General features: G+C 37.4%; 1 protein-coding gene across 1 annotated transcript in view; it reads left to right on the top strand.

The window, feature by feature from the left end:
- Positions 1-16934, top strand: part of lingo2 (leucine rich repeat and Ig domain containing 2) — a 226182-nt gene that overhangs the window by 143612 nt on the left and 65636 nt on the right. The gene's annotated exons all lie outside the window — the stretch shown is intronic.

Raw genomic sequence — 16934 nt, 5'->3', positions numbered from 1 at the left:
ATCAAGTTATTATTAATTAGTAATTTTATGCACACTGTTCATATCATATATGGTTTTGCCATACTTTCCATATCATATTTAGTTTAAGTTAACCCTTTAAAGCTGGTCGGAGCGGGCACGCTCCATTTTGCATAACTTTTTTAAAATCCCGGTAGCACTGCAACCACGTAAGCTAGCGCAATAATTTGTTTTGCATTTGAAACCAGAGCTGTTGTATCTTATGCCATCAGCTTGTCCTAAGTCACAGTTTCCTTCCACATATAGCTTTGCAAAAACTGCATAAAAAGCACTTGCAGCAACAAAAACATAATATTCCAGAAACACACTTTGCCGATTCGATCAGCTGTTTGTAACACTTCCTACGTTCATCAGCACGAACTATCGCATGTCCGCCATGACCTGCCCGGAACCGGAAGTGACGTCATTTTGCGGAAATGTAGTTTTTTACCATTAGGGCCTTATGAGCCTACACTTGTGTTTGACTTTATGACTTTCTGTGTCATTTCTGGGATGCTTAGGACTCATATTGCACTGCTGGAAATAGTTTATTTTGATGCATATGCTGTTTTTTTTGCAAATTTGCATTATAGTATTTATTTTAGTTTTTCCTGCAGTATATAAAAATTGGTGTATTTCAAAAATAAAACTATGAAGACAGTTAAAATAAATTTCCTGTGGTGGGAAAGTATTTTGTGCAACTTTTTTGTATTTACAGTTTTGAGGGATAAGCCTCTTAAATTTCTCTAACTAGAAATATATATTTAAAAAAAACAACAACGATTTTCTAATTTTTTGTAGTTTATTGCACTTTTTTGCAATTTATGTAATTACTATGCACTTAATGCATACATATTATTAAAATTTGGGCTATAATTGTTGTATTGATGTATATCAACTTGAAATGCTCCCAGAAATGGCTCTACAACATGTAAAAATATAATATAAGCTCTGGTGGACTTGGTTCTATGGTAGGTCTTAAAGGGTTAAATTCACATAAGCAATGTATTATAGTAGTGACATTATAGTTTTGGTAAGATCAATAACTGAATAAAACAGTTTATTCAGTTGCATTTGCCCATGTTTCTGTCATTTGTCTCAGTGACACTGCACAGTATTGTTTGCATCAAGGTCTAGCTCAGCCTTTAACTGATCTGGCTTCCATGTGCTCTGTCCAATTTGATATCTGGCCATAACAGCTTGTGTCAACAGGAGCTTTACTTCAGGAAATCAAATTTTAGTTTTAGATTATTTTATTTCATTTTGAAGGAGAATTGGCCAACCATGAAAAAAAAAAACTTGTAAGTGGTCTTTGCAAGGTCGGGGTGACATGAGGTGTTACTGTCTACCTGCTAACATTTTGAACCTCCGCAGATGATTTTCACCCAGTCATTTCAGCTCTTTGTCATTCCCACAAACCTCTTGTTGTTCATTAGTCATCACTGCATAGAGCCCATGCGACTCTACTGAGTCTTCAAATCGATATGCTTGTGCTTTGAGTAAAAAAGTATGCCATTGTCCTATTTAATGGTATTTACCCTAAAGAGCTTTGTTGGACTCTATATAGGCACTTTTAGCTTTGTGACACTAGACTTGTTTGTGTCCTACAGTTTAATTTCCTTTCTGTACTCCATGTCACCATGGCAATGTTGAGTCAGTGTCCCCTGCTACAGCCTCTCTGACCATTGAACCACAAATTAATGGTGAATAATGACTCAATTCCCCATCAATGCTGCCAGGACAAACAGGTCAAAGCAGCAGGATATGTCCCATCTGAGAAAAAGGTTTTTCACTGTCAACCTGGGCTTTTGCTCACGCTGAGAGCATCCTTTAAATTTACAATGAGTCTGTGAATTCTTCACAGCTTCTGAGACAGCACCTATGAATCATAAATAATTTACAGTCATGGATTTCTGGTACTGTGTATTTATTTATTTTTATTTTTTTGCGGGTAGTGTAGGAAAAGTCATTCAAAGGTTATCCCTTGGCTTGTGTTCTTATTTCCATGTGTCACAAGAATGCTAAATGGTCTGTAAGTTAAGCAGTTGTTTAGTCATGCGTGCACGATAGCTATTACTATAGACTATATTTACTATACTGAATCATTGTAAGATAACATGCTGCAGTTAGACATATGAGAAATATGGCTATATAGGCAAATGTTCTTTGTGTCGATCCAATTTAGTTTATAAGGTTGTTACAGATGTGCAAAACATGAGATCCATTGTCATTAGGCTTGACCCCTTAAATTCAACTGAAAACTGATCTGTCAGTTTTACTTCTCACTACTTCATATATTATAAAGAATATTGGTTTAAGAAAGGAAGTCATTACACTTAGATTTTCACCCTTCTATTATTAACTAGTTGGTTGCATCTGAATTTCTCAAATGTGGCCCTTGCAATTGAGGCATGCAGTTCTTTTGTGTGGATGCAATATTGACTTTTATTAGCTGTAAACTGAAACATTATTGATTTCTCTTTTTCTTTCTCTTGTAGACCTAGAGAACAATGTTGCCCTTTTTAAGTCACCAGACAATAAAGATGATCCAGACAGCAATAGTCCTTGTGTGTAATGCATTAGTTGAGTTTGACAGTCTATACTGATAATATCAATGCAAAAGGGGCAATAATGGCTATTTTTTTATGTATGTTTAAATCAGAGCATTCCCTTCAGTCACGTTTGCTTTGCCAGACATGTTGAGTGCCGATCCAACACTTTTTAAGCCAATTCCATTTTTCATGCTACAAAAAGATAATCTTGACAAGAGTTTTAATTTACAGCTGATTCCCCCTGCCTGTAGCAGAGCTTTTGTCAGAGTTTTTATAAGAGTATGTAAATTTGCACGTGCATGTGCATACAGTCATTTATGGCATGCACACATACTTGTGTGTGTGTGTGAATATGTTTGCGTGCCCAAATTTGAATGTAGGCATGGCTTTGTAGGAAAATGCATCTGCAATTTTGTTTGATGAGAGAATAAGGTAGAAAGGCAGCAGACGTGATGTTGTGTGAAGAGATGGGAGTATGCAGACAGATAGTGTCATTCCCTCAGTATCACCATTAAATCTTAATCTTCTGGCCCCTCATGGGAGGAGCCAGCCATGCATGGGACTGTGTTTTGCATCTAAATCAAGATGTCTTGTTCTTTCAGAATACTTCATTGAGACAAAGTTTGATGTGTCTGTTTTCAACTTCCCATACATCTGGATTCAGCAGCTGATCATCCAGCTGTTGTTGTTTATGCTAAAGTCTTGTTAAATGCAATTGCCTCATAAACTGTAACATCTGTAATCAATTATAAAGGAAGAGGGAAACTAAAACTCCAGAGCAGAGTACTAAAGTTTTTATTCCTGATTGGTTTCAGCACGTTGCATCATGTGGGCTCAGTACTTGTGACACTTGATTCCACAAGCTAAAAGTAGACAATTATATATTAGATTCAGAACATCCTTTCTTTCTAATAGTGGCTTAATGCCACCTTCATCATATTTCCACGTTGATCAGTTTCGGTGGTGTACCAGAACAAACGTTGCTCATTAGACTAGTATTGTCTCGACTATTAATCATTCCAGCTTTTGTAGTAACATTCTTTCTGCTTATTCTAAACTTTGGATGAACTAACTTCACACTTTCAAATTTCTGCTCCTTTAAAAAGCTACAAGAATATTACATAGAAAATCAGTGTGGAAATCACAGAAGAGACAGGAAAACAGTCTGTAACATCATTATCATTAACATCAGATATAGTTCATGTCATCAATACATTGTAATATTGGATTGAGGTAAATGCTTTGTGCTAATAATTAAGTGGCTCATGAGATTTATTAGGCATTCACTTTAAGAAAAGCAAATTATTAGCAATACTTTGAGAATTGCAGTTATTTTGTTTTTATGTATATGTCCTTGTTGTCCTTGAAATTGTACCTATGGCTGTGGATTTGAAGGGTTTGTACTGCATATAACCTTTGCATAAGCCTATGAACATTCCCAAGGTGGGTGATTGTGACTAATTCCTTTCTGTCATAAAAAGGAGATTTTAAATGCAGCAACTAGCCTTTATTATAAAGGGTACTGTTTCCACACATCTCAGCAGGAAGTGGCTTATAGGTCTTTATTACCTCCCTTTAGGACCATCTTCTCATTTAGGATAAGAAGTTAGCCTTAGTTGGGACATGCATTTCAGGATGTCTTCAGGGTTACTCTTAAACATACTTACCTGCCACATTTCCAGGTGACAGGAGAACTCGGATGATCTGATATCCTCGTGTTGGTGTTGTTCCCAGACCATCATGAAAATGTTGTTCCAGGTTCAACACTGCAAGTGACCAATCACATTGTTGTGACGTTATTCTTTTGTGCGCCAAGCCATTCGTGCATTTATGAAATTCCAATGTTGCAAGGACAATATCAATTCTGCTTACTGTTTATTAAAGGGTTAGGGTTAGGGTCAGGGTCCGTTGATCGGCGGACAGAGGTGGTTTCACGCAGCTTTAGAACAGTTTTTTGTTTTACGCCGCTTTTTCCCGAAGTCGCAAAAGTATGACGTCACAACATTCTGATTGGTCACTTGCAATGTTGATCCTGGAACAACATTTAGTATGATGATCTGGGAACAACACCAACACGAGGATATCAGATCAACCGGAGAACTCTGGTGGAGCTTTTATATTCAAGTGACACAAAAAAATGAGTGTTTATTCATTGGTATTAAAGAATCTGGTGGTGACATTTGGGGATAGAGGACATGATTTGTGTTCTTTTTTTGTGTTCTCATTGTTTTCTTTCTCCAACAAAGTAGTAAATTTTCCCCAACATCAATTTCGATATGGTATTATTAGATCTGGCTGCACACTTTCAGATATGAAAGTGAAACATAATCTTTGTGAAAGAGGAAGGCTTCAATAGCACATTGACACTTAATGGAAAGCCTGGCTGCTGTTTCAAAGGGAGAACACAGCAAGGAGACTGGTTTGGAGAGCTAAAACTGTTTACTGCAGACAGGGATAAACCAGCAAGCATGCTCAATTCCTTTTACTACACCAACTTCTGATTTATTCTGGATAATGTTTCCCCTTTTCTTTCTCGTAGTTTCATCTTCTTTTCATTTGTGGACAATGTAATTTATTGAATTATGTGTGTGAGACAGTATATCGGAAACAGGAAAACACATGAGCTGCCTTGAAACGTCAATGATGACTTTAGACTTTTAGAATTTCTATTGTAAGTAGATAGCCTCTTAAAGCCTAAAAATGACACCTAACTCAAGAAATGAGCCAGTGTTGTGTCTATGCATAACAGACATAGCCAAGAACCTACTAGCTCGTACTAACCTTGAATTGTTTAGATAGCCTGTTGCCATGAAATATTAAGATGGTACGGTAGGATAGCACATTTTTTCTTAACCTTGTATAAAGGAAAAATGAGTAACTGGATTGTTAATTAAATTTATTAAAGATAATTAATGTAAGCTATGAAAACCTATATGTCAAAAAATAAATTTTGTGCCACCAGTACTTCTGGAGCCTACATGACATCTTTGAGTTAATGGATTTGCCATTTTTGAAATACACCTGTTATTTCTTATTGTTTAGTATGGCTAACCTTCCATTATCCTCTGACACTGTCCTCCAAATGCTATTATGTGGGTGATTAGGGAAATGCCAGCAGTGATCAGAATTTTTGGCCTTGATTAGAGAATATTCACCCTTTTTGTTACTGTCAAGAATGATCAAGAGGAGACAACTTTTGCTAAGTGAGTGAACGTGACTGGGAGTGTCATCATCATCTCTTTAACACAGCAGCCCCCGCATCTGTGTGAGAACATATTAACATGCTGGCACACTGTCATCCCCAGTGTCCTACTTAGACCAGATGGGCCTTATTCAGGTCTTTCAAAAAACACAGGCATGAAGGGATCTTAAATGTCAGCCTCAATATCACTAAAGCCATAATTAAGAATGCACCAGCAGAAGGACATGCACTTCTGTGGCCTAACTAGACAGACAGACTGTGCCATATCAAAAATCTAATTAATTAATTAAAAGAAATAATTACGGGGTGAACTGTCAAAAACTCCAAACAGTTTAGCATCAAAAGACTATGCAAAAAGTCATATCTGTATGTAGAATATCAGTGTCACCATTCTAACAGAAATCAGAGGGTCAAAAATCAGTGCCATCAAAAAGTATTTTCCCCCTTCTTGATTTCTTACCTCTAACATATTTATCACACAAATCTTTTATATATTATCAAAAATATTTTAATATTAAGCAGAGATGACCTCATTAAAAACAATGTGTAAGGTAAAAAAATAATAATAATAATAATAAACCTACCTGGCCCGATTTGAAAAAGTAATTGCCCCCTAAGCCTAATAACTGGATATGCCAACAGCAAAAACTGCAATCAAGCATTTGAGATAACTCGCAATGGCTCTTTCACATCGCTGTGGAGGAATTTTGGCCCACTCTTCTTTGCAGAATTGCTTTAATTCAGCCACACTGGAGAGTATTTGAGAATGAACTGCCTCTTTAACATAATGCCAGCCTCTGTGTTCCTGAGATTGTGATGAATCTTCTTTTTTTCAATGCCCTGTTGTGCCAAACACATTTGCTTTGCCAAAAAAACGCTCTACAAACTCTCTATAGGCTCCTTTGGTTTGTCAACTTCTTTTTATGCGTTGTTTTTGTTCATGTCATTGTTTTCCTTTCTACTATTATTTTTTTTGCATAAATGTATGTATTGTGTCACAGGGTCATGAGTAATCAAGCCCCACATTATCTTAAAGATATATAGTATCAATCACATTAATAGACCGCTAGCACTTAGACTGCCCGCTTACTTGTGGTGCCTCGTATACTTAAAAGTAGGCTTTCAGCCCCCTCTTCTGTGGAACCAGCTCCCAGTTTAGTTTTCTGCCTTTAAGATTTGGCTTAAAACTTTCCTTTTTGCTAAAACATGGTTGAGGTTAGATCAGGTGACCCTGAACCCTCCCTTGGTAATGCTGCAGTAGGCTCAGGCTTCTGGGGACTTCCCATTATACACTGAGTGTTTCTTCTTCACTCACCTTTTTCACTCACTATATGTTTATACACCACTCTATATTTAATCATTCATTATTATGAATCTCTGGCTCTCTTCCACAGTGTGTCTTTTATCCTGTCTTCCTCCCTCATCCCCGACTGGTCACGGCAGATGGCCGTCCCTCCCTGAGCCTGGTTCTGCTGGGGGTTTCTTCTTGTTAAAAAGGAGTTTTTCCTTCCCATTGTTGCCAACTGCTTTCTCAAAGGGGGTCATTTAATGTTTTGAGTTTTCCCCCTCCATTATTGTAGGGTTATTACTTACAATATGAAGTGCCTTGAGGTGACTACTGTTGTGATTTGGCACTAAATAAATAAAATTGATTTGAAATTGAATTGAATTAATAATGCCAACAAAAGAGGATGAGCACAACAACATAAACACATCTTAATCTGATTTAAATCCAGACTTTAAGTAGCCATCCCAAAACCATCATTTTGGTTGTTTTTTTTGAGCCATTCAGAGGTGGACTTACTGGTGTGTTTTGCAGCGTAACGCGAATGTCCTTGAGCTTTAGGGTGCAAAACTGATGGTCAGACATTATCTTTCAGGATTTTTTGGTAGAGTGCACAATTCATGGTTCAATCAATTATGACACCGATGACTGATAGATGTCATTGATTTTATTTCTCTTCTGTTTCTGTAGATTATGGAATAATGGTTGTTTTTTTAGCTCTGTACTTCACTTTGTCAGATAGGTCTATTTAACAGATATTTTGGGGTCAGCATGTAATGCATTGACTGTTAACCAGGCCTTGGTGTGGCTAGTTAATTGAACTCAGTTTTCTAAATAATGTTAATCACAATTAAATTTTGATTTAGGAGGGTTATTATTTCAAACAGGGCCATGTAGGTTTGAATAGCTTTTTTTTGCTTTAATAAATGATTTGAAAACCGCATTTTGTGTGTACTCGGTGTGTCTTTGTCAACTATTAAAATTTGCACTCATCTTTTTGTTTTTATGATTAAAAGGCAGCCCATTAACTGGACTGTAACACTTTTGCAGGACCTTTTTTCATATCTTATAATAATTTATTCTAAAATAACTTGATTGATGCAGTTATTTGACAACATAAAGATTCTCAGTTGCTCCCAATATGTCATGATAGTAATGGCACCTCTGAGCATAGTTATTAATTGTAGACCATGTTATATCACACATGGTCTACATGGCATTATGGGTGCCATGAAAATGGCACCCATAATGCAGGTGCCATTTTCATGGGTGCCTTTTTATCATCAGTAATTTATGTATTCAGGCATTGAAGTAATTCTCCAGTGGTCCACCACTAACTGTGGTAACCAGCCAATTTGTAGTGCATCTGTTCAGCCTCCATAAGTGTAAACTCATATGCAGCATGAAGGGATTCTAGGCTCAAAATAAGATGATAGGGAGTTCTAACCTTTGAAGACAGCAGAGGTGAATAAAAGCATAAAGAATGTAGGTCTTAATTAGATGGTGCTGAACCTTTGTCCTGTCACAAAGCCCACAATTACTACATACTGCTGCTATATAGTACATACAACAAACACAAAACAGGGTTTCTTTGTTTGCTTTGGTTTCTCCAGAGGAAATGCAAGGCTTTTAGCTTTCAGCCCAACTGTGAGCAACTATCATAAACTTCAATTTGATGTTTAATTTATGTGTGCTTTACAATTTATGGAGGCCATGATCTTTCTCTGGCTTTCACTTTCTCTCTCTCTCCACACACACACACACACACACACACACACACACACACACACACACACACACACACACACACACATATTATATATATATATATATATATATATATATATATATATATATATATATATACACACATACACATATATGCCCCACCTAATCACGACAATATTTACCTCAAGGTGCTTTATATTGTAGGGTAAAGAACCTACAATAATAGAGTTCAGCTTAGTTCTGCCAGAGAAACCTCTGGCAGAACTAAGCTGAGGGAGACACAGCCATCTGCAGTGGAGGAGGAAGAAAGGATAAAATAGACTATGGAAGAAAGCCAAAGGTTCATCATAACTAATGATTAAATCTATCTGTCTAAGGATCGATTGATTGACTGTTATGCACAAGATACACATATACTGTATGTGGTTCAAAAATATATGTCCCGTTTTTTTGTTTTTTTTTGCCTGTCCCATTTGGTTCTTTAGCCGTCAGAATTGTTGTCTGAAGACCAACAAGGATACCCAATGGATTTATTTTGCCAAATGGATCATCGTGGCATTGCCGTATTGGTCCATTTGATCGACCTTTGTTTTTATTATTTATTTTTCTTTTATTTTCAGTTGTTACAGACGGGACAGACATGAGTGAGGGATAGGAAAGGGAGAAAGAAAGAGGAAGGAAAAGAAAAACAGCAGGGGAGAGGGGCAGTGAGAAAGGGGGGAAAAAAATAAAAATAAAATAAAATCTCCTGGATCACCTGTTGAGAGAGAAAGAATAGAAAACAAGCAAAAAAACCCAAATCAACATACTAAACACAACACCATCGCATTAATCTAGCTAAGTGTAAACAGCAGTAAATACTAAATATTCAGTGTTGTTGTGCAGCACGCAGGACAGACAGCGCACAATGTGCTTTGAAGTAGCAGCCAAGAAAGGTGTAATGTAAGTCTACGAACAGTGAACACGCGTGTGCACACCTGTGTGGATCAGCGCGCTTGTATTCAAATGGTTTCCACATGTAATGGTCTGCAAGAGGATGTAGAGAGCCATAGCCCCGTCCCCCAGGGCATGAAGCAGGCATGGAGGAGATCCAGGCCCCAGACATCTAGAGGCCCCAGAGTGCGAGAGCCCAAGGAGGACCACCGGAGGGGCATCTGTGCCACCCTTATGGGAAGGGCTGCGGATCCCCAGAAGAGGCGTCACCCAGTAGCCACCGAGCAGAAGCTAGAGGGGGCTGCACCGGCAGTCAATGTTTATTAAAGAAAAATCTAGAGAATAATCTAATCAATAATCTGATCAATGTTTTTTTTTTTATTTAGGGATTAAAAAAAATTTGTTTATTATAAAGTATTCTAAATGAGGTAACAATCTATCCCTAAAAAGATCTACATTAATCATATGTGTGCATTCAAATGTTTCTCCCTGTTTGCTACAGTGGAACATAATCAGGCCTTAGAAGGTGGATGGGAGTAATAACATTCATGACATTGCTGTCTACAATGGCCACGAGGACCGTGTTTATGTTCCTTTAGATTTCAACCTTTACTGTGCAGTGATGCAGCTCTAACTTGCTGAATAATATGCACTAAGCTGAGGCAACTGAGGGCTAAATCCATGCCTCAAAATATGGCTTGGATCAGCAAGTGTGACTGGGAAGAATAGCCCAGATTTGAAGAGGGGGAAATGCAGGGAAAATAAATATTTCATGGAACATTTTCTCACAACGCAGTTGAAAGGGAGTGGGGATACAGATCAATAGTAGTAAGAGATCTGGCTATATACAGATAGGATTACTGAGAGAGGGTAAACTAGCTTCAGCTAGCAGTTGTACCGGCTGCAAATTCTGAGTTAGGAGCACAGGTAGAGTATTGGCTTTTGATGATAACACAAACTGAAATGCATTCTGTTTCTGAAAGATATTATAATGCTCCCTGGACAGGACTGTAATTTACAGGGAAGAAGAAGATGTGTACCCTGGACCCTTAACTGTTTATACCCCAAATACTAAAATGACACTAATGACACTAAAGCAGAAGGGAAGCCACACCGTAGGACCACATGGATCTTCCATCTTCCCCTCCGCTCTCCTCTCTCTGATATTCAAACTGGTTCACATAGTCATTCAGCTGAACTCAGCAGAAACCCAGCAGCCCAAATACATAGACAAAAAATAGGGTGTGTGATGGTTTCAGAAAGATAAATCAATCAATAGATAAAATAGGTTAAGCTAGCTATTGTTGCCAGTATTTTAATAAGCTTCTGCTGAAACCAATGACTGTGTATCTTAATTTGGCTAAATATGAATTGGGGAATTCATTGTATCCTGCAGATTTGCTGTTTAGTTATATTTTTTTAGTTTCATGGTATTTTTGCTATATTTTGCTGTTAGACATATTGTTGCTACCAAAGCTATTTTAGGACAAGATATATATATGCTCATGAGTTTTTTTGTTTGTTTTTTGGGCATAATGTTGATTCCACTTTTATGTTAGGGTTTCACCAGCAAAAGAGTCACACTGTAGCTCTTGAATAAATCCAGCACAGGTGATTACAGTATGCCTGAGTGAAAATTTTGATAAGTAAATGGCTAGCGAGGCAGCCGGAATGAAACAAACAAACGTATGTCATGCACGAAATTAGACTCAGGGTAGCAATATTGCAGTTAACAAGCTTACTGACACTTTGAATAAGGTGATTGAAAGGGAGGCAGTTTCCTGGCCAGGGGTACTGGAGCGTCAACCTTCAGTTTCACACATCCTATAGCCTCTATTCAAGAACTACATGAACCCGCACTGAAGGTGAGAGAGGGACCTCTGCTTCACTGAAGCTGCTCAGTATCCAAATGAAATTACTGTACTGAATACTGAATACTGAACATCCTGGAGTCAAATGGATGTTACTGGGTCTTTTAAACTGCAGGATTCCTGGAAATAATTTGTCCGTGTTGCAGCCACCTATTTGTATTCCATCCTGCTTTTCAGAACTATACCTAGGCTAAATCTTCTGACCACATTGAAAGTTATGCTCTGAGGAAGTTACCACTTAGGAAAAGTGACAGTTGTCCCAGCCCACACAGCAACATTTGTATCTTGATATATTCAAACTCTGTTCCTGCTCATTAACATTTTTGGCTCAAAAAATAAATTAGGCTGAAAACTCAAACTAGGGTGGCATAATCATCATGTTTATGTTTTGGTTTTTGACTGCAGGAAATACATTCAGTTTACTATAAAACAAGCATCAACATGTAGGGGTTATAAAACCTAATGCTAATTTCAATGTCCCTCTGCAGAAATAATGATTGTAGGCCAACTTCTGACATATCAGTAGTTTTGCTGATCCCTGTCACTGATTGTGATTGTGACTGAAAGGTATCATATGTTCTATCCACTACTACTGCCCTTGAGAAAGGGTCTGAAATCCTGAATCGGGCACTGCACTCTGGCTGACCCTGAATGTGTATCTGCCTGATGAAATATATATTCATTTCTATGAATAATCTGGGAAAGCTATGCAAAGAGGTTGAACTATACCACAGACAGATATGATGAATACATTGTTATATGAAGAGCCTATGCACACTTTGATCTCACTCACTGCCTGCAAATGCTGTACTGTGCTCTGCCTTGATAAATGACCCACTACTGGAATATTGTAATATTGCACTTTTAGAACCTCCCTCTTCCACCATTGCATTTTACATGCTGCGCCCTCTTTGTAGATAGACTTCATCTTCCATTTACAGGGAATGTATGATGCAGGTAGCTCATAAGACTACATTTTATGTGTTCAATTGGGAGTCGAATGGTCTTGAGTGATGGGCTTGGTAAGGGAAAGGACTTCATTTTAACGCCTGACTGAAGGTGAACCTGACCTCCTGTGTGGGCTGGAAAGACAGTAAAACTCTGAGCAGTGTAGCATTAGCATACACAGAGAGTTCAGAGGCTCTGAGGGGTCATTACCCCAAGGAGATGGGCTAGGAACACTGCCAGGGTGAGGTCATTATCAGTTTGTTGGTACAGGTGATTATGGTTTACTCTGCCATAAAAATCACACAGCCCACTATTTGAACTATGTTTAGCTCCACTAAATGGCCCCTGCTGAAATGACAGATATAATGTTTATGAGTGACTTATTTATTTCCAAATACAGTTCACTGAAATCAGTTATCCTAAAGGCACACACCAGGTTTATTCTGTTTAATTTTGTTTTAGAATAAAGTAATAAAGAGTAATGAAATCCATAACAGCTATACTTTCAATAGTGTAAGGGGAAAATATGAAACAAAAGAACTATCCTTGGGAATAAACAGACACAAATGTGGCATTTAAAAACTGTGTTGTAAACGAGGAATAGCATTCGTAAAAAGGTGTGAGGAAATTCATTTTTCAGCTTGAGTAGGATCACAAACAGCACAGTAATTGACGTGTGTTTGAATTTTCTAGCTAAAATCAGTTAAAGTATAATGGCATGGGATTTGTAATGATGTTCCAAGCTTATTATCTCATCTCCAAACAACTGAGCCTCATTAGCAGTTCCATTATAATTAGGACACTAAGGCCTGGAAATGGCAAGAGTGGTGTCAAACAAACTGCTCCAGACACTGCTTTGAGGATTTCTCTGTTAACATGTTGAAAAGTACCTTAAGGGTTAATCACTGGGTAAGGATATGATTGGATATGAGTGGATATGATTGTTTAATATGTTCTCAATATTTTCAATGTTGCTTCATATGTAAGTAGCTTTCGTAATGAAGTTTGGAGGATTCAGCATATTTATTGTAACATCTAAAGTAACTTCTAGTAAAATTTCTTTATTGCTTCTTTATTTCATTCATATTTTAAGAAGAAGTGTCAGGTGTGTGAATGCAGCAAAATAAGAATACATTGTATTTAAAGTGACCATAGAGCTTATTTATATTCATCTTTTTTTTTTAATGCAACTGGATAATTGGTATTGTCAACATTGTTTTTACAAACATGTAGAAGTACTATAATGCAAGTAGGAAGGATCTTTGATGGCACTGCTTACATTCTACAGCTGCACACTGAAGATTACTAATTATTACCTCATAGTGTAGAGGAATGATTGCACACTGAACATAACCCTCCTGGCAAGCAACGTGAAATCCACTTCCACTTGGATCTATCTCAAAGTTAGAAAGAATGAAATGAAATGATGAGCCTGTCTCTAGCTTGTATCAAATATTGTTGTATATTTTCAGCTCTGTGTATAACCTTTAACAGTGTGCATGTGCAATTCCTTAACATAACCAATTTTATTCACCAACAAACCGAGCATCTTTCACTTCTGACTGCATCCATATTTCCTCAAGGACTAACTAGTTTAGTCACTAGTAAGAAGTCTTATCCTTAAAGTTGTCTTCTTGAGTCTTGTTTTAATTATCTTTAAAGTTCTTTGCACCTCTGGAGAGCAGATACAGGCCTGGGGCACCGCCTAAGCCATTGTGTGGAGGATGCATAACCTCCCCCTCCTTCGTTTATGCTTAGAGCCTGCCAAGGTTTTCTTATTTTCCTGCTGGGGTGCTTAGGTTGCTCCAACTGTGCTTGGGTCAAACATCATGCAGACTTTTTGGCACTAACACTCTAAGGTGACCCAGTGATTAAAATGTGATCATGAAGCAGCCGGGTTAACTTTTTTTGACTTTAACAATAGAGTATGTTTCTTTTCAAAACATTGTAAAGGAAGTAATTAACTTTTAATTTTTGCCCTAGCGCAATTAACACTTATATTTCTCCTTTAATAACCCACCTACGTAATTCTAAGTGAAAAATGATCTGATTTAACATAATTAGCAAGCTTGAGTAAGTTTAAATGCTAAGAAAGCCTTCCTGACACATCCCTGTGTGTGCCTGTCATGAAAGATCTTGCTCAGATCAGTGGGTTTTTTTATTTAGCTGCCTAACAGATGGCTGATGTATGCTAGGCATCTTCAGGCTATCAAAGCTGTACCATGGTTTGAAAATTATCTGTAGCTACTTCCCAGAAGAGCTCTGACTTGTTTAAAATGTGAATACATTTTACACAATTTTTATGATTGTTACATTAACACCCAACAGGCACTTAGTCAATTAATGTTATATATTTTCATTTTATTTATTTTTTCTGACACTAAAATTGACACAGTGAGTCATTATGGTGCAGATCAAAAGCACCTTTTTTATAAAGAAAAACACACCCCAGAGCAGGACCTTAGTTACTGAACACCAAAGGAAATTACGCTGTGTTAACTGAAAAATGGAGCTGACTTGAAATCGGGATAGTCCCCTTTTAACTTACTTCTGTATTTCAGATTCAAGGAAGTTTTCTCTGCAAATCTTGAGATCTATAGATCTTGTGTACCAACTAAGTTAAACATGCTCATTTAGGAACCCCCAGTGGTCCCTCTGTTTTTAAAGAGAATGATAATATTTAAAAAGAAACAAAATCATTATTGTAAATTTTTATTAACTATCACAACTGTAGATATGTCTTTTTGCATAGAAATCTGGTAAAGAAAACAATGACATTCTTTCATCATTGATCATATGGACTCCATACATGATCTATGTATATCTATTTAACTATTTAAATTACATTATGTCAAAAGTAATAATAAAACAAATAGGGTGCAGATTTTAACCTTTCAAGTGACCATGATAGGGCAGCAGTGGCGAATGGAGATAGAGGGCTTCCAGCATACGTTAACATCCAGCCTGATGATGAATGTCTTGATAATGCAGCCTACCTGCTCTCCTCCCTCAGATATTGTGCTGACAGCAGGAAGACGTGTGTGCCAGTTAAAGTAGTCTGAACGAATCCAGTGACAAAGCAATATATTATTTTATTTATCTTACTTCCCCTGCATCTCATTGCTGCTATTCATTACCCATGTGACAGCCCACACCATGGGTGTACATTGATATGTGGGGAAATGTGTTGTAAAGTGTGGGGGGATGTTCCAAGCCAGACATTTCCATTCATTGTAAAGAGAAATCCTATCACATTGGAGGTAATAGAGAAGAGAAGGAAACATGAAGAAGAAAATGCATTCTGTGTCCTCCTGTATTGATTTAAAATAATTAGTTGTACCCAAGCACAATGTCATTGTCTATGTAAGGCTCTAGCTTGACAGTGACATTTCAAGTGCATTAAATCACTCTCAAGTCTAGAGTAATCCACATCAAAAGAGCAGACGTTCATTGGCGAGTGGTTTCTGAAAAGAAATGGAACAGGTCGTACCTCATTTCACATTTTACAGAATAGTTATTTAACCCTATGTGCAACCTGCTGATTGTTGCATTTATGTGTGGAAAAACATGTAGATATGGGTAGATTATCACTGAAGATTGTGAATGTATTTTTGTGGCTTTCTCAGTAGCTCTGAAGGAAGCACCAATTTATCTCCTATGTAGTTTGCTCCTTATCTGGTGTCACTGATTAAATTCTGACTGTCATCACTTGGTCATTAAACAGTAATTTATTTAAAAAGAATCACTCTTCAGCAGTTACTCAACAATCATTCTCTGCCAGCCGAACGAGGACTCATCACAATATTCTATCACCAAAAATTAGCCTATCGGATTTGCATGAATGTGCAAATCTTGCATGACTGACCCCTTAGTAAAGCCCAACCTCCAGTTATAGATTAAACAATGCTTACAATTTTGTCTTTTTACTCCTTTTGAAAAGATAATGAGTTCTGCGGCTTTTTGGCACTGTTGACTATAATCCATTCCCCTGAAAATGAAGGCCTTTGGAGCATATCTCGATGTTTTTAGCTGTATTTAAAAAAAAGGAAACAAGAAAATGGAAAATCAGGAAAGAAGCCCAAGTTGACCTTGTGCTTTGTCACTGCAACCAGTTGTTGTTTATCTTTTATGTATTCAGAAGGATTGAATGGATTGTTTAAGGGATTATCAGCCATCCACATGGACCAACTATGAATGCAGACTGTGAAAATTTGTCCTTCCAGCCAAATTGGAAGTGTAAAACAGTAACAGATTACCAGTGACTGTGGCTCTCACAAGGTTCTGGGCGTACTAAAGCAAGAAGTAACACTAGACTAGCAATGAAGGCAAAAAGCCAAAAAAAAAACCCCAACCTACAAATCATTTTCTATAAAAACTTAGTATGCATAAAACACACAAAAACTACAATGATAGATAAA

Source organism: Rhamphochromis sp. 'chilingali' (genome assembly GCF_963969265.1).
Source record: "Rhamphochromis sp. 'chilingali' genome assembly, chromosome: 13".
Taxonomy (NCBI): domain Eukaryota; kingdom Metazoa; phylum Chordata; class Actinopteri; order Cichliformes; family Cichlidae; genus Rhamphochromis; species Rhamphochromis sp. 'chilingali'.
The sequence above is the reverse complement of the archived record's forward strand: the minus strand, read 5'-3'. Positions and strand labels throughout refer to the sequence as shown.